The sequence below is a fragment of the Hippopotamus amphibius genome, chromosome 2 (assembly GCF_030028045.1).
Source record: "Hippopotamus amphibius kiboko isolate mHipAmp2 chromosome 2, mHipAmp2.hap2, whole genome shotgun sequence".
NCBI classification, from domain to species: Eukaryota; Metazoa; Chordata; class Mammalia; order Artiodactyla; family Hippopotamidae; genus Hippopotamus; species Hippopotamus amphibius.
In genome coordinates this window covers 149247145-149255459 of record NC_080187.1, presented here as the reverse complement: position 1 = coordinate 149255459, position 8315 = coordinate 149247145, and the positions used below count along the sequence as shown (strand labels likewise).

Below are 8315 nucleotides of genomic sequence, written 5' to 3'. Positions count from 1 at the left end.
GGGCGGGGGCGGTTGTTTGTTGCAAACTTCTTGGTGCAGGAATCCTTTGGCCACTTAGGTCAGGTCACAATGTTCCTGTAAACCTCCAACAAGACAAATGTTGTTTTCTGTTTGCAACTTTTTGTCTCTGTATGCATGAAAAAGTGTTATATTCTTAAAGGTCAGAGGGCTCTCACGGGCTATCCTGTATATTTCAGGCTACAGGAATAGAATACGAAGGTTAAAGTAAAAGAACAGATCCAACATGTGGTCAGATTTGTGCTTCCCTATTACGCCCTGAGAAGTTAAAAAAAGATCCTGAGATCTAATAACCCTGAACCTCATCTGCCACGTACTCTGCGCCAGACGCGGGACTTTCTCCTCGATAGCCTCTTCTCTGACTGGCCGCGAGTGGGGATTTAGGCCTGCTCACTGGCGACCCTAAGCCCTCTGAGTCCGGAGAACAGGCTCTGGGCGGCCCGCAGCGGCTGCTCCACCCGAGTCCCGGGCTCCAGCGCCCTCACCTGGCTGCCGCGGCCGGACGCCGCGTGCCCGGGCTCCGCGGGCTCGGGTCTGCGTCTCCCAGAGCTACCGCCAGAGCCCGCCCGGGTCCGGCCGGGGCGCGGGGCCCCCGCCCCACTTGGGCAGGGAGGGGGAACTTCAGCGGGGGGGCGGGTCGGTGGCGCGCGGGCGTCAGGGGCCCCGGGGAGGAGTCAGCCCGGCGCGGCCGGCTGAAGCGGCAGCTCTATAAAAGCCGCGGCTCTGGCTGGCGGCTGCGAGCGCGGGCGAGCGCAGCGCGGTGCAACCCGGCTGAGCCTGGCGAGCGCAAGCGGCGCGGCGGGCGTCGGCGGCAGGGCGCGCGGGGCCCACGCATCTGAACGCGGTCAGGGGCTGAGCCCCACTTTCCAAGACCATCTACCACTCCGCTTGCCCTCGTCCAGGGAGATCGCAGGACTCATCAGTGTGCCACTCGACCGCTCCGGCCGCTGCGCTTCTGGTCCGCGAGGCGTGCCACTGTCTCGGCTACCGACTGGGAGGTAAGAGGGCCGGGCTCGGCGCTCCAGGGCTGCGCGGACTGCCCAGCCTCAGAGGGGAGGGAAGATTGGGGGTTCGGCATCTCCACCAGTGATAGGGAAAACGTTACTGGTCATGGCTTCTCTTCGTCTGTCCACTCTGTACTGTGAGGTCCGCCTCTGTTCGTCTGTCTGTCTGTCTGTCCACGTGTCTGTTGATGGGCACACGTCCCTGTCTCTGTCCGCTGTGAGATTTCTCTGAGATCATGTGAGCCTTTGCAAGCAGCAGGTGCCGGGGGCGCCAGTGTCCCCGGAGCGCATCCGGCGGGGGGCAGATCCCAGTTCTCCGTCGAGTTCCTCCGTTCTGAATATCTCGGGGAGGACTGCTCCGAGGGTCAGGTCGCGGAGTCCAGCCCGCAAGGAGCCAGCTCGCACTGTGCACAGGTGGGCGTGCACCTGGCAGCAGGTCTGAGCCCTGCTGCTCGGCCTTCACCACGGTCTTCTTTCTGGTTTTTCCTTCCGCCTCCCACTGCCTACCCGCTCACACTCCCCGACGGCGCTAGGCACCCAGCATCGCTCAGGCACGCGACAGGTGGAGGCAACTGAATGTTAGATGTTACGAGGGTCCCTACTGATGTTTAGGCTGAGATCCCCAACCTGGCATCGCTGCAAGAGGGTTCGGCGGTCCCTGGCAAGGGACGTCAGCTCCAAGAAAGGTCATATTAGGTTGGAAAGAAAGACAGGGACCTGGTGGAGCGCAGGCCAGGGCCGTGGCCAGGTCTCCAGCTCGCCGCTCTGGGAATCGGGGCCAGAGACATTCTGGAGTGGATCCGGCGAGACCCATGTGCTCTTGAGAAAGGAGCTCAGTGCGCCGAGGTCCTCCGCCGCAGACGCGCTGTCCGAGCTCTCAGAGACCGCCGCGGTTCCCCAAGGGTCCAACACTTCGACCGTCCCCGGCGCGCCGCCAGGAGCCGGGTTTGAGGTCCTGAGTCCTGCTTCATGCAGCCAACACTGCCCACAGGTGAGAACTCCCTTTTTAAACTAACCTTTTGATGTGTGAGCCAGTGCCTGGCTGCAGCCTGGGAGCGAGTCTCTGTCTCCATTCCGGCGGTCTGGAGCGTGATCCCGGGCGCGCCCAGGGGCTGGAGCCGGCGGCTCTGCGTGCCCAGGCGCGGCGCCACCATGGACAGCTCCCAGCCGCTTCCTCCGCTCTGGGTCCATGGCCCTGGGTCTCCTGGGGAAGTCGCGCGGCTTTCCTCCCAGACTCAGAGAGTTAGGGGCATAGAGGGGGCAGGAGGAGAGGGACCACTAGTCTGTGGGAGCCCTCGGTATCCCGTCTCAAGGCGACATGAGCAACTCAGGGGGATAAAGGGAGCCTGCGTGGTTTGTGTTGGGGTCCTCGGTCAGCCTGCGGATGAGCTCTGTACAGAACCTCTGGGATGGTGTCGCGGGGGGCTTCTCTGGCTTTTCTGCAGCACCACGGGGCCCTTCGAGGTGTTATAACTGTGCGACGCCTGAGCGTTTGGCTAAGGCAGTGAGATAATGCCAGACCGAATTAGGAAACACCCCTACCCCTCACCCCAAAGTGTTTTCTGTGCATGATATAGGGTCATGTTCCATTTTATTAAGTTATTTAGTAAATATGGTACTGGGAGGCAATATTAGTTTCACAGTTACAGTGACAGAATGGAGAAGAATCAGACAGAACATGTTTCTAGAGAATGATTTTGGATGCATTTGCAAAAGCAACTATGCTGTTTTCTGATCCTAATCATTTCCTCACAGGCAGGTAACACTCTTGAAGAAGATTCCATTGGTTCCTCTTTAGCCCAGTAGAGGATTTTTCAAGTTGGTTGCTTGGAAATGGGGTGGGGAGAACCCTTAGGGGTTAATCTGGGCAAATTAAACATCTCCCTTCTCTGATAAGAAAAGACATTGACTGAGGCTCTTCTTTTTGTCATTTCACCTATACAGAAGGTGTATCTTCCTTCACCTTAAATTGCAAGAAATTCAGAAGATCTGATTCTGTTTGTGACTGGTGAAGGCCCATAGAGAGAAAAAACAATCAAACATCTTTATTAATTGATTTATTTTTAGAGAGAGCATGTGTGATTGTTGAGAAATCACTTAAGCTCTGCGTCTGTTTCCCCATCTGCAAACTGGGGACAACAAAATCTACCTTGCAGAGTCGCTAATGAGAATTAAGAAGCACAGTGTAAAGTACTTATACGGGTGCTGAGCACAGAGAAAGCTCTTAAAATGGCAGCGATTATAGGTATATTTTAAAGACAGTTGTGCATTGCTTTTGAATGACGTTCACCAGCCATCTACTCTCTCTCCTAACCTAGTAATTGTTTGATAGGGACTCCAGCTCTACTTTATATTCATGTTCGAGAACTTGTTGATGGAATTGATTAAAGTGCTGAAGTTGATCACAATGCTGGAAAAAAACAAAACAAAAAAAACGAAAACAACTTGTTCACCAAAGATAAATGGAAGAATTTTTGCATGAAACCAATCAGTTGCCTGTTTTTCCCACCTGTACCGTTTGGAGAAAAGATAAAGTAAGTCATTTTCAAAATGTTATCACAGCCCTCTGGTTGAGATGATCAATTCTTCCTGATTCTTCTCTCAGAAGAAGGCAGGATCTTCCGAGGGGTCTCTTTGTCCTCTTGGATGTGAAGTTCCTTTGGGTATTCATGGGGATGGGCCTCCACAGCCCCATTTCTAGATTCCTGCAGGATGAAGTGAGGGGTCTCTGCACTGGGGCAGCACCTGGTCTAGGAAACCCCTGAGTGGTCGTCACCAGGCAGGAAGCACATTCCGTTGTGTTTGAGCCTTGCTTGGCTGTGAGACCCTGACCAAGACACACACTCGCTTTGCCTGGAGCATTGCCACTTATTTGGTCTCAGATAGATTTGAAGATTTCCTCCAGCTCCGCCTTTGGGGTTCTGCCTGGTGGAAATCACTAATATGTAACATAGCACAGAAGTTTGGATAATGGAGTTGTAGTGGGTCCAATCTTATGGTTAGATTTCTTTTTTCCACAAAAAGTATGTGTGTATGTCTGTGTGTGTGTTTCTGCCAGTTTCACATTCTGGAGCTCTTAGACTTTCTATATTTTTTTCCTCAGTAGATCAGAAGTAATCTTATCTCCCTCCATCTGAAAGGAGTGGAACTGAAGGATGCAGTCCACAGATGCTGGGAATCTTTCTGTGACTTTCGTCTACCTGATGATGTGAATGGAGCAGGAGGACGTGGGCTCCAGCTGACCTTGAAGTCCCGGTTCTCTTCTCTGGATTCCCATGCAGTTCTGGTTTCCAGCACACCAGACTTTCTGGTAGGAAAACTATTGAACTACAGGACACTTTTGGAGAATAGGGGCCAAAGAGGGGAGGAACTGGCATGAGAGGCAGAAAGGGGCTCTTCACAGATCCTGTGGCATTCTGTCTGTCACAGCAGTGTCTGAGTGGCTGGGACAGACGGATCGAATGGCAAGAGTGGCATTCGGTGGGGAAGGCCGGTGGGATGATAGGGGTGAATTCAGTTACTCTCAGCCTGCTTTGAAGCCCACCGCTTTTAACCCCCCCCCCTTTAGTACCTTCTGTGGTATTGACAAAGCAGCACAATTTGATAGGATAAACGCATTTCACATTTGTAGTTATAAATCAAAAGAGAAATACAAGTATGTGGGTTGGGTTCATAAAAGGAACAAAGTTGTGTTTATGGGTTGCATCCACAGGACCCTATGTCCACGATCAATCTAGGATTGATGGAGGCTACATCTCTCTTTCCACATGATGGCAAATACCCTGATGGTTCATCTCCTCTGAGTAATGCATCGGTTGTCTCCTTTTGCTTGGTTTTTATCATTATATGGAGGCCATTCAGTTTCCTTTGAACAAGGGAAGAGGAAAGGATCACATTCTTACTCTCTTGCTCCTGGTTAGGTTAGTAGGACGTTAGGATGGTAATGGGTGTGGAAGGAGACTTCTCAGTACTGAGTTCCTTTTTCCTGTTTCTCCCGCTGGGCAGCTGAGCCCTGAGCGTCCTTTCCCAAGAGCCTGGCACATGGACATTTTGTTAAATTGGATAGGACTCTGGTGTCTATCATAGTGACTCTTATTAATACCTGCACTGCCAGGGGCCATCCTAGCCTCTCTGGTAGGTTCCCGATCCTTCTTTTTCCTCTGTCTGCTTTGGCTTTGTTCACACACACACAGGCTTTGTTCAAACTTGGCTCTTCAGAAGAGAGGCTGCACGCAGAGAAATGTCATCAAATATACATTCGCTTTCTGCTTCGTTCCCTTGATGCCAGGAAACACACATCCCCACCCGGAGGGAGAGGAGCTGCTGCTCTCCGCTGCCGCTGTTGTTCTCCAGGGCTCCTCTGTGGGCTCAGCTTGGCTCCAGGCGTCCAAATCCATCCTTCCCTTTCCACCCCTTGCAGGTGAGGGAGCCCTGGGTGGGGGTGGGGTGAGCCCAGGCAGCCGGCCTCCCCCACCGGCGCTCACTCCGAACAGGTTTCCTCTCTCCAGCTCCGGACAGTCTGGCTCCTTGCGTGGGGAAATTGCTGAGGCATTATCTTTGAATCTTCTGCAAGGAGAGCCACATGATAGATATAACTCGGGTTTAAAGTGCTTTGGCCAGACAACTGCTTTTGAAAACCCCGTGTGCTTCTTTCCCTCAGCTGTCCGTAGAGGAGCTTAGCCATGAGGCATTTTGCGTTACACGGAAGGCACGTCTAGAAACTGGTCCTTCTGGCATGTGAAGTATCCACGCCAGACTTTTGCCTCTCCTGTTTCTAGACAACACGGGGTGGGGGTGGGGGGACAGGAGGGCTGCAGATGTCCCCAGGAGCCTGCTGCACTGTTTCCTTTTCTGGGGTCAGGAGTTCATGCTCTTGGCCTGAGACTATGGCTATAAGGTATGGACCCAGCCCAAGGGACTGAGGAGAGTGCAGTGGGCAGGGTTTTTTAGACTTGAAGAGGCAAACAAATCACAGGGGTGCTTGTTAAAATGCAACTTCTGATCGGGCAGATCTGTGGTGGGGCCTGAGCATCTGCACTTCTGACGAGCTCCCAGGTGATGCAGCTGGTCGGTCCATGGTGCTCCCTTCGGGTAGCCAGGGCCTACATCACTGCCGATCTTCTGTGATGCTAACTCAACTCTTTTTGGTGTAATTTAAGTCCATTTCTGATGTCCGAGTGGATGGGGCCCAGCTGGCCTGTGTCCTCCTAATGACCTTCTAACGACCCTTCAAATTCTTGGAGATAATTATTGTCACTCCTAAGCTGTCTTATCAGCAGACTAAATATCTTGAACCCCTTTGAGTTTCCCCTTTTCCCGGTCATAATAAATTTTCCAAAGCTCTCTGAACCGAGTTACTTTTAAGTGCAAGACCATTGTGCAAATGGCAATTTATCTTTGCCTGGCAGAGGCATTTGAATGTAATTTTGGTGGTATTAAGAGATCACTTGGGGAATTTCATCTCACTCCAGTTCCAGACACTGAGAATGCATGTTTACATTTAAACAATTTTACTTGACTCTAAAGAGCACAACTTTTTTTTTTTTTTTTTGGAACCTGAAAATGAAATTTAAGCCTCAATTATCTTCTTCAGTTGCCCTCCCTGTGACCTTCCTGCGGGGATGAGCTGGTCATCAGAGATCCCCCTGCAGCCCAGGTGTGCAGTTGCATCCAGTCACCCACTGCCACCTCCGGAAGCAGGGAAGAAATTGAGTACGAGATTTTGAGCATCTTCTATGGGACAGGCCCTGTGTTAGCCACTGGGGAGGCAAAGCTGAATAACAGTCCCATGGAGGAAGCAGACATCAATGTCAGCAGTTGCCATGCAATGTGACCGACGCTAGGACAGATGGTTCAGGAGGTGTGGTGGGCAGGGGACCTGCCAGGGGAAGACAAAGCCAGGGGACATCTCAGGAAGCTTCCCTGAGAAGGGGCATGAGAAGTGGTGCGTCTAGAAGGATTAGAAGGAGTTTACAGGGATTTTCTGGTGAAGCACATGTGGGGAGTGGAGTTCAGAAGGCATTCTACCCAGAGAGGAGGCCATGGGGAAAAATCTAGAAGCACAGACAAGCCTAAACCTTTCACCTCTTGCAAACCCTCAGTTGCACGAAGCTCTGTACCTGCCTCGGGTGCACAAGCTCTTTCACCTACCCAGACCTTGGGCTGTACCTGGCCGGAGAGAGAGTCCTGGGCAGCTGTAGGTCTTTGGGGCCTTTTGTCTCTTGGGCCGGTGGTTTAAAATTAACCATAACATTTTTTTTTCTACAAAATCTTACTAAACCCAGTGTACAAACCAGAGAGAACGTGGCTGTGGCTCGGAGGAGGGGTTTGGTTTTTGTCTTGAGGCCCCCAAGGGACTCCATGGAGCTCTGTGGGTTCCAAGGAAGCACAGTTTGGAAGCCTCTGCCCTGGAGCATTTTCTTTTGCTTTTGGCAGTCATATTAAGGGTGTTATCTTAGTTTTATCGTGGTTTGTCTTGCTGTGTCTTCTTCACATTCTGGATGTCTTGCTGGTTGTTGTGTCAACAGTTTTCATTGAAAAGAAACCAGAATCATCCTGTGTGACACTCTAACAAGTGTGGAGTACACAGGCTACTGGTGGGAAAAGAAACATGGTAGGTGCTTGTTCGGAAAGCTCCAGCCATAGCTGACCACTGGAGGAGGCAAATAGAGCTGTGAGCTTCTTGCAGAAATGGGCTTCTTATTTTCAACCTTGTCACTCAATCTTGTCTAATCTTCTAAGACTTTTCAGATTCTATAAAAGCTGGCAAGGGAAAAAAAAGCATATTTCTAGGGTAGAGACTCAACAAATTCTTCCCAGAATCTCGCATCCCTTTTCAGCGACGTAAAGTAGCCAAATTTGAAGGCAGGATGTTTTTGAGAGTGAGTTTTGAAAAGGAACTGTAAGCCAGAAGTGTGAGAATGGAAAAGTTCCACTGGCCCAGGGTGAGGTGGAAGGTTCCAGTTCAAGCTGGAGCTCCTGTGTGCATCTTACAAAGCGCTCTTAAGGGAGAAGATTGATTCTCTAAATGGGACAACACTCAAAACGAGCCCCACCCTTCACGGATGGGTGGTCCTAGTCCTTAGAAAGGGCTCTGAAGAGCTCCCTCTGTGCACAGAGCCAGCTCCAAAAACATCATCATATGGCTGATTTAAGGTGATGAGAGTAAGGCATGCTCAGTGTACAGAGCTCCACTGGGTATGTGAGGAACCCTGATGGAGGGAAGGGGCAAATGAGAGTTCCCTCCAGGACAGGCATTTGCAGTTTCCTGGGGCTTGTTCTGCTGCCAGACCA

General features: G+C 51.6%; 1 protein-coding gene across 2 annotated transcripts in view; it reads left to right on the top strand.

The window, feature by feature from the left end:
• Positions 1 to 769: 769 nt before the first annotated feature.
• The window catches only part of CEMIP (cell migration inducing hyaluronidase 1), a 161121-nt gene continuing 153575 nt past the window's right edge, over positions 770 to 8315 (top strand). For both annotated transcript variants that reach the window (XM_057722302.1, XM_057722300.1), the window contains exon 1: positions 770 to 1016. The gene's annotated coding sequence lies outside the window, so the exon portion shown is untranslated. The remainder of the gene's footprint in view (positions 1017 to 8315) is intronic.